Genomic DNA, 14,325 nt, shown 5'->3' on the forward strand with positions numbered 1-14,325 from the left:
TTTACAAAGCGGTTAAAGTCGAATCATTTATTAGGCGTCCCCGTCTAATAGGTGTTTGGGACAGCCGACGTCGTCCAGAGGGAGTCTGAGAGTACTTGAGCATCCCGCGTGTCGGGTACTTCTTGCCCCGCGCGTGTGGTCTCGGCGACGAGACGGCGCGACTTTTTGCATCTGCGGCCACCGCACTGGCTAATGATGTCGTCACGACTGCAGCCGCCCTGTAACTCTGCAGGCGACACGCGTTCCGGCCGACGCGAGATTGCCGCCATTCCGATTGACACGTTAAGCAGACACTGGCGGCGGAAATTGGATCGACGGGAGCGAATACCAGCGATGACGGTGCGCTTTCGGCACCGTATGCGTCGATGCTTCACTCCTGGCGGCCGGTCAAGATTTTCTTTCCTGTTGCACTTCCTTTTTTCCCTTTTCTCTTACCATCCCTTTTCAGGTTTCAAATACGTTCGATTCTGCCCAGTCAGCGTTGTAACTCGTCAAGAATAATTACAAATGTTGGTCCATCTCCTACACAAGCACCAGCGGAAGAAGGATGGATATGGTCTTCGCTTATAACCTAAGCAATTCATACTGACTATAAGAAAGGAATGGTTCATGTAAATATGCTGATGTTCGGAGCTGTCGTTATTGAAACTGAAGTCTTCCAGGTTCTTTGCCCGCGACATGTTCCGCCGCTATTTCTTCATGCACAATTGACGTTCCTACCCTTCTGCCGGGATCCTTTTCAGGATCTTCTACCGAGCGAGGTGGCGCAGTGGTTAGACACTGGACTCGCATTCGGGAGGACGACGGTTCAATCCTACGTCCGGCCATCCTGATTTAGGTTTTCCGTGATTTCCCTAGCTCCAGGCAAATGCCGGGATGGTTCCTTTCAAAGGGCACGGCCGACTTCCTTCCCCGTCCTTCCCTAATCCGATGAGACCGATGACCTCGCTGTCTGGTCTCCTTCCCCCAAAAACCACCACCACCACCACCAGGATCTTCTATTATCCCCCGGTTAACTGACCACAGTCAGGGATGTGTCTCGCGTTCAGAAAATTTACCAGCTCTTGTTCTGAAAAAAAAGGGGGGGGGGGGGTTGGGGGTTACCGAGTGAAATACTTCTGTCTTCCATTGATGGGCCACCACCATTCTACAGGTAGCGGTAAAGGCAGAGAAAGAGAGGGGGAATGTTTACCAAAACATTATTGTTGTCCGGCGGATGTATAGTTTCCCTATATCGCAGAAAATGGTCAGTGGTTAAAATCAAAATTCAACAAATACACAAGGAATCGACTGAAAATGTAAACGAATGGCATCTTAAGCCCTGCTTCTGTACTTGATAGAGAACGTTTTTTTTAATCTGCAGAATGCTGCTTACGAAGAAATCGACACTTGACACGACGTGCCGTGAAGTCTGAAATGGATTCGTATCCATGGAAGTTAACTATAATTGAAAATTATCCGTAATTATTTAAGGTTTGTCTTTGCCCTTCATGTTTTTCATTCTTTATAATTAGCAGTTTACTTTACCAATCAGGCTAGTTGGCAGATGTTGCATAATGTAATGTCTCAAAGCTTAATTTGCGCACGGGAACAGTTTTGTTACAGGACATATTTGTAACATGGTTTCTTATTATAATCTTATCGAATAGACAAACAGAAATACCATGCCATCATAAAACTTCTTCCCTTACAATGGTTGCAGTTAGAACATCCCTTGGCAAAGAAGCATTGATTAAAACCATGTTAATTTCAAAACGTAGTAGTCTATAGTCGCAATTTATATATTTTGCCGACTGGTAATGTCGGGAATATGTTCCGCGTTAATTTGCTGAAGAACATGGCCAAGAAACTTTCTGCTACCAGTAGCCTTCCTCATGATAGAGATACAATTCACATGTGCTCAGCAAGTGTTGAAAATTGTTACGAGAGACGAAAAGAACACACGAATCAGGGAACAGATTGGGCTGTAAGTTAATAAGTGTAACAAAAACGAAATTGAGGTGGGACCGATATGTATACCAGCAAATAAATGAAGCCGCCGCCAGATTCCACGGAAAGAGAAAATACCAAGTAAACGATTAACTGGAAATTGAGTGAAGTAGAAGCAAAATGGTGCATATCGCTGTAGATCGTCCAGTACTGTAGTCGGCCAGTCCCAGTTATTCGACAACAAATTGATGATAGGTACTGAATCAGAAGAACAGAAATAAGTGGCTGATCTGTGACAGCATCTAAGTACTATTTCGTAATATTTCCAGTTCCGAATCAGGGGAATAACCGACGTGATCATCTTCCGTGAGCAAGGCTGGCTCCGCGACGCCACCAACCTAACGTCGCTGCCAATCTTTTGAGGATGTGTCGGGCACTAGCACGGAGTTGTATCTGAAACACCATCAAGCCAGGACATAAGAGCGTGATAATCGAGTCGGGTATGTTACGCCACAATTTGTTCGTCGGAGTTCGCTACCGAAAATGTCTTTCACCATCACCAATCGAATAATCTTGTTTCGTTATTAGTGACTGTGACCGATCCGACTCTTCGGTTTATGCGCCTAGCTTGTTTGACCGATGCAGCAGCTTAGCCTCGGCGGAGTGCCAACAGTGCTGGCTGACCCTGTGGACGCCTCGGGGAAGAGCAGCACGGGCCACGGCTACAAGCCGACAACTGCCGACGGCGGTGAGGCGATGCGGGGTGCAGCGCCGCGCCTGTTTGTTTGCTCAGCAGCCGCGGCCACCGCTGCGATTGCCAAACCGCAGCTTGGCTGCCCGCACAAAAAAAAGAAAAAAAGGAACTTGCGCTATGCTCCCGCCACGTCTTGGCGAGCACACGGCGCGCCCGAGCGCGTCCGGTTTCCTCCTCGCTGCCGCCACAAGAACACCTGCTGCTGAACCCCGTCTGACAGCTGTGGAGACTCGACTAACGGAGATGAGGGCTTGCTCATCCCATTTCCTCTTCCTCTTCCTTATACGTATAGTACTTAATTTTCAATCTATCTCACACATTGAGGATCCTCGACAACGTTCCCAGTTGGAGAAGCATTACTAGTAAAATGAATGTGTCCGGATTCGACTTGGACACGACGCTCTGAATTTCAGCAATACAGTTTCATCTCACGTTTGATGTAGAACATCACGTGAACTCACAGGCATCCACTCACAGAAAATCAAAACACTGTAACATGAATCCCGGCTCTCTGAATTTCCGCATCTGTGTAAATCACTAAAAAAGGAATGGCAGTGGGATAACTATCATTGATCCAAATACGTGTGGCGTTCAGTAAATGAAGCAATGTATTGTTTTCTCTGCCAGTTTCGGTTGAAAAATGCGTAATTTGTTGTGGGACATTGTGTAACATTCCCGTTTCATCCCCTATAATTTTATGAATTTCATGTACACTATGTGATCAAAAGAATCCGGCACCGACAAAAACATACGTTCTTCATATTAGATGCATTGCACTGCTAGCTATTACCAAGTACTCCATGTCAGCGACCTCACTAGTTATTAGACATCATGAGAGAGCAGAATGGGGCGCTCCGCGGAACTCACGGACTTCGAACATGGTCAGGTGATTTGGTTTCACTTGCGTCATCCGTCTGCACGCGATATTTCCACACTCCTAAACATCCCCAGGGTTCACTGCTTCCGATGCGATAGTGAAGTGGAAACGTGAAGGGACACGTACACCACAAAAGCTTACAGGCCGACCTCGTCTGTTGACTGACAGAGACCGCTGACAGTTGAAGACGGTCGTAATGTGTAACAGGCAGACACCTAACCAGACCATCACACAGGAATTCCAAACTGCATCTGGATCCACTGCAAGTACTATAACGGTTAGGCGGGAAGTGAGAAAACTTGGATTTCAAGGTCGAGCGGCTGCTCAAAAGCCACACATCACGCCGGCAAATGCCAAACGACGCCTCCCTTGGTGTAAGGAGTGTAAACATTGGACTATTGAACAGTGGAAAAAAGTTGTGTGAAGTAACGATTCACGGTACAAAATGGTTCAAATGCCTCTGAGCACTATCGGACTTAACATCTGAGGTCATCACTCACCTAGAACTTAGAACTACTTAAACCTAACCAACCTAAGGACATCACACACACCCGTGCCCGAGGCAGGATTCGAACCTGCGACCGTAGCAGTCGAGCGTTTCCGGATTGAAGCGCCTAGAACCGCTCGGCCACCGCGACCAACAATCACGGTACACAATGTGGCAATCCAATAGCAGGGTGTGGGTATGGCGCATTCTCGGTGAACGTCATCTGACAGCATGTGTAGTGCCAACAGTAAAATTCGTAGGCGGTGGTATTATGGTGTAGTCGCGTTTTTCATGGAGGGGGTTGCACCCCTCGTTGTTTTGCGTGGTACTATCAAAGCACATGCCTGCATTGACGCTTTATTACCTTCTTGCTTCCCACAGTTGAAGAGCAATTCGGGGATGGCGATTACATCTTTCAACACCATCGAGCACGTGTTCATAATGCACGGCCTGTGGCGGAGGGGTTCTCGGCAATAACATCCCTGTAATGGACTGGCCTGCACAGAGTCCTGACCTGATTAATGTAGAACACCACTGGGATGTTTTGGAACGCCGACTTTGTGCCAGGCCTCACCGACCGACATCGATACCTCTTCTTAGTGCAGCACTTCGTGAAGAATGGGCTGCCGTTCCGCAAGAAAACTTGCAGCACCTGATTGAACGTATGCCTGCGAGAGTGGAAGCTGTCATCAAGGCTATGGGTGTGCCAACACCATATTGAATTCCAGAATTACCGATAGAGGGCGCCACGAACTTGTAAGCCATTTTCAGCCAGGTGTCCGGATACTTTTGATCACATAATGTACGTCATGAAGTCGGGCCTCAGTTGGCAGCTAACAGTCAGAACGATTTGGTGGTAATTATTCTCTGTTCTCCTTTAGATGTGTGAAATTTGGAATTTGCACGCTAATGCTAAAAGTGATAAGAGGTCTTTGAAATTCCTTTCTGCCGTTGTCTGTTGCATGCACCTTGTATACTGAAAATAGCAAATGCGGTCTTTCATCGGATAAGAAGAGCTGCTAGATTTTCTGAAACAAAGAATCACGCGGCACTTGAAACACATGAGGAGCAGAGGATAGAAGTTATTGCAACTTATTATTCAAGATACATGGCAAAAAGTTGATTAGAAGACGGAGAAATTCGTTGCTGAAAGACAACTCTTCCACACCTGAAGCAGCTCGCCACACTGCGCTGTCAAGATCAGTGCATCGCCTACCTTCGCTATGAGATGATGGCTTAGGATGACGAAAATGATATTACTGCGCTTTGTAGTAGGCGAGACCAAATAAAATGACGACTAAAGTTTCCTGAAGTGAGAACCGTATTAGAGTCTGATGGCACGAGCGGTGACAGCGGTTGCGCAAGGAAGGTTTATCCCCTCAGCCGACAACCGAGGGTTCAGCACTAGAAAGTCACTCGCATCACATTCCCGGTAGTGCGACTCCGACATACCTCCTTCTATGGGTACGATATTTTGCCACTACGATGTCAACACATTGAGGAGGAGGAGGAGGCATCACCATAGCATTCGTGAAGGATTGATGAGATGCCAAGATTTCTTTTATCTTGAATGACGAGTCACAGACGAGAAAGTGTACCTGTTACCACTGCCACGCATTTATGCTGTCAACGTAGGCCCGTTGCTCACTTACATGGAATTGGGTAGGGGGTAAACGCCATGCATGCTTCCCAAGGAATTCGTTACAGTCGCTAAGGACTCTCAGCTACTATCAAATTCCTTCGTGCGGGTGACCTGACACCTCACTGAATACCGGGTGGAGCTTCAGGACTCTGAACTGCATGTTGTCGCTACAGCTTTGTAACAGTTTGATGGACATCTCAACATCCTCGGGCGAAGCTATGCCAAGTTTTAGCTGCACAGCCCCCGTGACGCTCGAGAGACAAAGCAAGTTTTCCTGTGGGAAGTCTAATTTTGTTACTATTACTGCCTTGAAGCAGTTTGTCTGATACCGAACTAGCGTAATATCATATGGATATATAACTGAAAGGAAATTATTGTTTTTATCATTTAATTGCCCCCCATGAACCATGGACCTTGCCGTTGGTGGGGAGGCTTGCGTGCCTCAGCGATACAGATAGCCGTACCGTAGGTACAACCACAACGGAGGTGTATCTGTTGAGAGGCCAGACAAACGTGTGGTTCCTGAAGAGGGGCAGCAGCCTTTTCAGTAGTTACAAGGGCAACAGTCTGGATGATTGACTGATCTGGCCTTCTTAACGGTTCAAAATCTGCAGATGTAGAGGTAATTTCGGGAGTACCGCAGGGAAGCGTGATAGGACCTTTATTGTTTACAATATACATAAATGACTTAGTTGACAACATCGGTAGCTCCGTGAGGCTATTTGCAGATGACACGGTTGTCTACAAGAAAGTAGCAACATCAGAAGACTCGTACGTACTCCAGGAGGACCTGCAGAGGATTAATGCATGGTGCGACAGCTGGCAGCTTTCCCTAAACGTAGATAAATGTAATATAATGCGCATACATAGGGGCAGAAATCCATTCCAGTACGATTATGCCATAGGTGGTAAATCATTGGAAGCGGTAACGACCGTAAAATACTTAGGAGTTACTATCCGGAGCGATCTGAAGTGGAATGATCACATAAAACAAATAGTGGGAAAAGCAGGCGCCAGGTTGAGATTCATAGGAAGAATTCTAAGAAAATGTGACTCATCGACGAAAGAAGTAGCTTACAAAACGCTTGTTCGTCCGATTCTTGAGTATTACTCATCAGTATGGGACCCTTACCAGGTTGGATTAATAGAAGAGATAGACATGATCCAGCGAAAAGCAGCGCGATTCGTCATGGGGACATTTAGTCAGCGCGAGAGCGTTACGGAGATGCTGAACAAGCTCCAGTGGCGGACACTTCAAGAAAGGCGTTACGCAATACGGAGAGGTTTATTATCGAAATTACGAGAGAGCACATTCCGGGAAGAGATGGGCAACATATTACTACCGCCAACATATATCTCGCGTAATGATCACAACGAAAAGATCCGAGAAATTAGAGCAAATACGGAGACTTACAAGCAGTCGTTCTTCCCACGCACAATTCGTGAATGGAACAGGGAAGGGGGGATCAGATAGTCGTACAATAGGTACCCTCCGCCACACACCGTAAGGTGGCTCGCGGAGTATAGATGTAGATGTAGATGTAGATGTAGATGTAACAATAACCAAAACGGCCTTGCTGTGCTGGTACTGCGAACGGCTGAAAGCAAGGGGAAACTACTGCCGTAATTTTTCCCGAGGGCATGCAGCTTTACTGTATGATTACATGATGATGGCGTCCTCTTGGGTAAAATATTCCGGAGGTAAAATAGTCCCCCATTCGGATCTCCGGGCGGGGACTACTCAAGAGGATGTCGTTATCAGGAGAAAGAAAACTGGCGTTCTACGGATCGGAGCGTGGAATGTCAGATCCCTTAATCGGGCAGGTAGGTTAGAAAATTTAAAAAGGGAAATGGATAGGTTGAAGTTAGATATAGTGGGAATTAGTGAAGTTCGGTGGCAGGAGGAACAAGACTTCTGGTCAGGTGACTACAGGGTTATAAACACAAAATCAAATAGGGGTAATGCAGGAGTAGGTTTAATAATGAATAGGAAAATAGGAATGCGGGTAAGCTACTACAAACAGCATAGTGAACGCATTATTGTGGCCAAGATAGATACGAAGCCCACACCTACTACAGTAGTACAAGTTTATATGCCAACTAGCTCTGCAGATGACGAACAAAAGAAATAAAAGAAATTATTCAGATTGTGAAGGGAGACGAAAATTTAATAGTCATGGGTGACTGGAATTCGAGTATAGGAAAAGGGAGAGAAGGAAACATAGTAGGTGAATATGGATTGGGAGACAGAAATGAAAGAGGAAGCCGCCTTGTAGAATTTTGCACAGAGCACAACATAATCATAACTAACACTTGGTTTAAGAATCATGAAAGAAGGTTGTATACATGGAAGAACCCTGGAGACACTAAAAGGTATCAGATAGATTATATAATGGTAAGACAGAGATTTAGGAACCAGGTTTTAAATTGTAAGACATTTCCAGGGGCAGATGTGGACTCTGACCACAATCTATTGGTTATGACCTGTAGATTAAAACTGAAGAAACTGCAAAAAGGTGGGAATTTAAGGAGATGGGACCTGGATAAACTAAAAGAACCAGAGGTTGTACAGAGATTCAGGGAGAGCATAAGGGAGCAATTGACAGGAATGGGGGAAATAAATACAGTAGAAGAAGAATGGGTAGCTTTGAGGGATGAAGTAGTGAAGGCAGCAGAGGATCAAGTAGGTAAAAAGACGAGGGCTAGTAGAAATCCTTGGGTAACAGAAGAAATACTGAATTTAATTGATGAAAAGAGAAAATATAAAAATGCAGTAAGTGAAACAGGCAAAAAGGAATACAAACGTCTCAAAAATGAGATCGACAGGAAGTGCAAAATAGCTAAGCAGGGATGGCTAGAGGACAAATGTAAGGATGTAGAGGCCTATCTCACTAGGGGTAAGATAGATACCGCCTACAGGAAAATTAAAGAGACCTTTGGAGATAAGAGAACGACTTGTATGAATATCAAGAGCTCAGATGGAAACCCAGTTCTAAGCAAAGAAGGGAAAGCAGAAAGGTGGAAGGAGTATATAGAGGGTCTGTACAAGGGCGATGTACTTGAGGACAATATTATGGAAATGGAAGAGGATGTAGATGAAGATGAAATGGGAGATATGATACTGCGTGAAGAGTTTGACAGAGCACTGAAAGACCTGAGTCGAAACAAGGCCCCCGGAGTAGACAATATTCCATTGGAACTACTGACGGCCGTGGGAGAGCCAGTCCTGACAAAACTCTACCATCTGGTGAGCAAGATGTATGAAACAGGCGAAATACCCTCAGACTTCAAGAAGAATATAATAATTCCAATCCCAAAGAAAGCAGGTGTTGACAGATGTGAAAATTACCGAACTATCAGCTTAATAAGCCACAGCTGCAAAATACTAACACGAATTCTTTACAGACGAATGGAAAAACTAGTAGAAGCCAACCTCGGGGAAGATCAGTTTGGATTCCGTAGAAACACTGGAACACGTGAGGCAATACTGACCTTACGACGTATCTTAGAAGAAAGATTAAGGAAAGGCAAACCTACGTTTCTAGCATTTGTAGACTTAGAGAAAGCTTTTGACAATGTTGACTGGAATACTCTCTTTCAAATTCTAAAGGTGGCAGGGGTAAAATACAGGGAGCGAAAGGCTATTTACAATTTGTACAGAAACCAGATGGCAGTTATAAGAGTCGAGGGACATGAAAAGGAAGCAGTGGTTGGGAAGGGAGTAAGACAGGGTTGTAGCCTCTCCCCGATGTTGTTCAATCTGTATATTGAGCAAGCAGTAAAGGAAACAAAAGAAAAATTCGGAGTAGGTATTAAAATTCATGGAGAAGAAATAAAAACTTTGAGGTTCGCCGATGACATTGTAATTCTGTCGGAGACAGCAAAGGACTTGGAAGAGCAGTTGAATGGAATGGACAGTGTCTTGAAAGGAGGATATAAGATGAACATCAACAAAAGCAAAACAAGGATAATGGAATGTAGTCTAATTAAGTCGGGTGATGCTGAGGGAATTAGATTAGGAAATGAGGCAAAGTAGTAAAGGAGTTTTGCTATTTGGGGAGCAAAATAACTGATGATGGTCGAAGTAGAGAGGATATAAAATGTAGGCTGGCAATGGCAAGGAAAGCGTTTCTGAAGAAGAAAAATTTGTTAACATCCAGTATTGATTTAAGTGTCAGGAAGTCATTTCTGAAAGTATTCGTATGGAGTGTAGCCATGTATGGAAGTGAAACATGGACGATAAATAGTTTGGACAAGAAGAGAATAGAAGCTTTCGAAATGTGGTGCTACAGAAGAATGCTGAAGATTAGATGGGTAGATCACATAACTAATGAGGAAGTATTGAATAGGATTGGGGAGAAGAGAAGTTTGTGGCACAACTTGACCAGAAGAAGGGATCGGTTGGTAGGACATGTTCTGAGGCATCAAGGGATCACCAATGTAGTATTGGAGGGCAGCGTGGAGGGTAAAAATCGTAGAGGGAGACCAAGAGATGAATACACTAAGCAGATTCAGAAGGATGTAGGTTGCAGTAGGTACTGGGAGATGAAAAAGCTTGCACAGGATAGAGTAGCATGGAGAGCTGCATCAAACCAGTCTCAGGACTGAAGACCACAACAACAACATCATTTAATTGGTTAAAGTACCTGCAGGGAATATGAGAATCATATAATGTCAGTATGGGAAAGTGAAAACGAGTTATGAGCAACGACGTATTTGGAATATCTGTCCACAATGCCATAGTATTCCACTATTTCTTTCAAGTAGATAATTACTGTTTTTCTCAGATGTACATCACTATTATCACTATGTTGAAGTTAGTTAAGGATAAAAATAAGTCCATTTCATATCTACGTCCGACGCCTATTGGTAGTGTTCGAAACAATAATTTCACTGTGGCTATATTTAGAACGATAGTCGTTCTTTTTATCCAAGAGTACACACTCGTGTAATTTACAAGAGTTCAACTCACAGACAAGCATATGTTAAGAAAGTTTTATTGACACATCGAACTGACAAAAGACTGAATTTCATATCACAACGAGGAATGTCAAATGTACCGTAATGAAATTACTACAACTAAACCGCTCCCAAGTACGCAGATCTGCTATTAACCTGCTATACTAAAAGTGAGATGAACATACGCAACAAATTTTATTATCCCTCAGCCCACAAGATGGAATGGAAGCACGTTAACAATGAGGGCGTGTGGAATAGTACCCACTGAAATAAATTTGTATTTTTAAGCATAATAAACTGTACTATAAGTGATATTAAAAAAAACAATATTTGTTGATGTTGGAAAAAAGAAACAAAAAGCAACATTTTATTGAAGTAAGTAACACATAACTGTATGCTTAAAAATATTCATCCTTCAGCATTTTGTAAAAAAAGGAATAAACTTTTATGTCATTATTAATCTTATTTTCATTGCAGACGTCACATAGACGAGGTTTTTTTGGCAGCTTCCCTCAATCCGACTCACCTCCTTCTTCGCCGAGTAACTCTTGATAGAAAGTTGAAGTTCTCTCTGCTTTATAAGTAGCTCCGCTAAATAAAGCGAAAAGCTTTTAAGGAGTCTGCCACGTTCCCTGCTAGAAAAACCATTTGCATGGAGGCGGTTCAATTTTGGAAGTACAAATGAATTCATACTGAAGCATGAAGAACCCCTTAAAAATACCGGAGTAGACATCTTCGATATTCACGTTCGCTGCTCTTATCGTGACACAATTGGTCAAAAACGTCTACTCCTCGCTTTGTCATATTGTAGAATTCGATTTGTTCAGGTTTTTTTCAGTGTGCTTCTATTCCAGATGAATCATGCATGGATGATAAAATAATATTTTTATATTTCTTTGGGGTAAAAGAAATGAGCGTTTTATCAGGTTCGTAGAGAAAGCGAAATGACAAAGAAGGTGCGGCGCTGTAGTTGATCATTTCCTTTGGTATTTGTGGTTTATTTTTCTGTAAAATGCCGACTAAATGTGAGTTCCACTTTAGGTAATTTGTCGGCCAGTTCTCACGATATGAACAAGTTATCTGTCGTGATATTTCTGTCTGTGGTTTTCTACAGATCCACAAAGTTGTAGGATATACCTCACTGGAAAGTCTTACTGGTTCTTCTTTCTCTGGTTCCTTCCCAAAGCAGGGCGTTCCATCCAAAAAGTAAAGTTTTTCGCGTCACGTATGCTGACAATTTTCGAACCACATTTGCCGGATTTTTGACATAAATATTTTGAAAGGGCATCGTCCTCTGAAGCTAAGTAACGTTTCGCCTACAGTCAAGTATACAGACAGAGGTTCATGACATTTACAGTGAGTGATAAATAGAGTCCAGAACTCTCGAAAGCCCACAGGTTTGTAGTTTTGATTTTTTGTAATCGAGTTTTCCTGTCGTCGTATCTAAGGGAACTGTTTTTAGACACTGTAAACAAAAAATCAGGGGTCTATCAATTTTTGAAAGCATTTCCTCGGTGTTCAAAAAATGTTCAAATGTGTGTGAAATCTTATGGGACTTAACTGCTAAGGCCATCAGTCCCTAAGCTTAAACACTACTTAACCTAAATTATCCTAAGGACAAACACAAACACCCATGCCCGAGGGAGGACTCGAACCTCCGCCGGGACCAGCTGCGCAGTCCATGACTGCAGCGCCCGAGACCGCTCGGCTAATCCCGCGCGGTCCTCGGTGTTCAAACATGAATTCTTCATGTACCCGCTCCCGTACAATATACAAAGCACTTTCTATTCAAGTTTTTCTGTGGGTGCGGTATACTATTGCACAAAACTGAATCGCCCGGCATTTCGTTCGATTTCCTCCCTTAGGCGACGGAAAGTGTAATACTATACTTTTTGAACGCGTTTTGGCACATTTACATCTTACGGTGTGTTGGTCCTTGTTGTTTATAAATACTTTCCTAGAGCAAAATATCTAGCTTCTTCATCGTCCTCTTCGGGTACCTGTCCTTCTTCAAGGAAGCCCTGCTCGGCTTCGAATTCATCATCGATGGCCTTATGGTCTGATAATACACCAACCGATGTACCTGAACAAGATTCATCAAAATTGTCTTCATCCTCCTCAACAGAGTCCACCATCATTTGCCATTGCAACTGCTCTAAAACTTCTTCTGGTGTGGTGAATACAGTTTTGTGGGACATTGAAGTACGTCGTAAAAATACAACAAAACAACAACAATATTAACGGGTTTGGGTGGAAATCCACCTGGGCTGCTGTAACGTGCATAAGAAAGTCTTGTGAAGTATCACCAAGAACAGTACGTGAGCGGGTAGTGCGTACCTCTGTCATACTGTGAGCGAGACATGCTAGAAGGATACACTAGCTGGAGATAAGACCTGAGCTATACCGCGCATGCACACTAAGGCAAATCAGCGAGCGGGTGGTTTTCCGGCCCATGTTGCGCGCAGTGGTTTAAAGGAGAACTTCCATTGGCACTGAAGAAACGAAAATGTTCATAAGGTGGGATCTGAATAAATTTGAGCAAGGTAATAGATTTGCATGACTTACGATAAGCGAAATGGAATAAAACTTGAATAAATGAACGTTTGGGATTTTTTAATTTGCCCACGGAAACCGGCATCCTGTTTCAAGTAAGAAAAGTCACAGGATAAATTGTATACAAAATTTGCAGATTTGTTTTAGATGTGTAATTGCGAACGTATTGCATGTGGACGTGGCTGGTCGACAGCAGAGCACCAGCCGTGTTTTATCACGCTATAAACCGTCCACTTGTCAATTGCCATTGCAGATTCGCGTGACGCCTCTGGCACTGACTGCGTGGATCGTTTCAGAGAAACAGGTGTGCGCTCGTAGTTTATGCAAAAACTGTAGCATAAATTTTTCTCCCTGCTTGCTTTTAACGTTATATTTAAATACGAATGCAGCTAAATCCGTGTGAGTTCGCTTCCTGGAAGACGAACGTCAGAAATGTAACAAGCGATAGCCTAATTACGGTTCTTATTCAGTGTTACCATTGACAATATGCATTCTGCGTGACTAACGAAACGTAACAATAGATCAACTGTTACTTGTAACTGTGCATTATAAAGACAAATAATTATTGTGACCTCTTGGATACGAGGTCTGTTGTTCGAAGCTCATGACATACAATAGACACTGTATTTTCGCTGCAGACAGAAAGTAGTGTTTAATCGATCCGATCCTTCTTCTTTCATTAGGACGTGTGTGCTGAATATAGACAGTAAAATTTGTAATTTAGCAGATAGTGGCTTTATTTCCAGTGGAATGTCGGCTACCGGTCTGAGCCTAGTGCACTAATGATCTGACGCATCCGAACAATGTCTATTACGTTATTAAGCATCTTGTAGCTTAGAGGAAATAAAAATGACATGACGCATTTGGTTCGACGTGCAGATAGCTTCATCGAATCAATCGTCACAGATTCTTCACGTAAAAAAAAAAGAAAAACAAATCAGACAAAATATGGAGCCCTAGAATTGAAGCTACTGTAGTGTTTTCCAGGGAACATACCTTGTAAAAACTGGTGACCCATTGAAATGGAGGCACCAACCAGGTCGCGCGAAGCACTTCCTTTCGTACTGAAGACAATGATGTGGTGGCTTATGTACATCACAACGAGTGTAGCGGTCTTGCATGAC

The sequence above is a fragment of the Schistocerca americana genome, chromosome 5 (genome assembly GCF_021461395.2).
Source record: "Schistocerca americana isolate TAMUIC-IGC-003095 chromosome 5, iqSchAmer2.1, whole genome shotgun sequence".
NCBI classification, from domain to species: domain Eukaryota; kingdom Metazoa; phylum Arthropoda; class Insecta; order Orthoptera; family Acrididae; genus Schistocerca; species Schistocerca americana.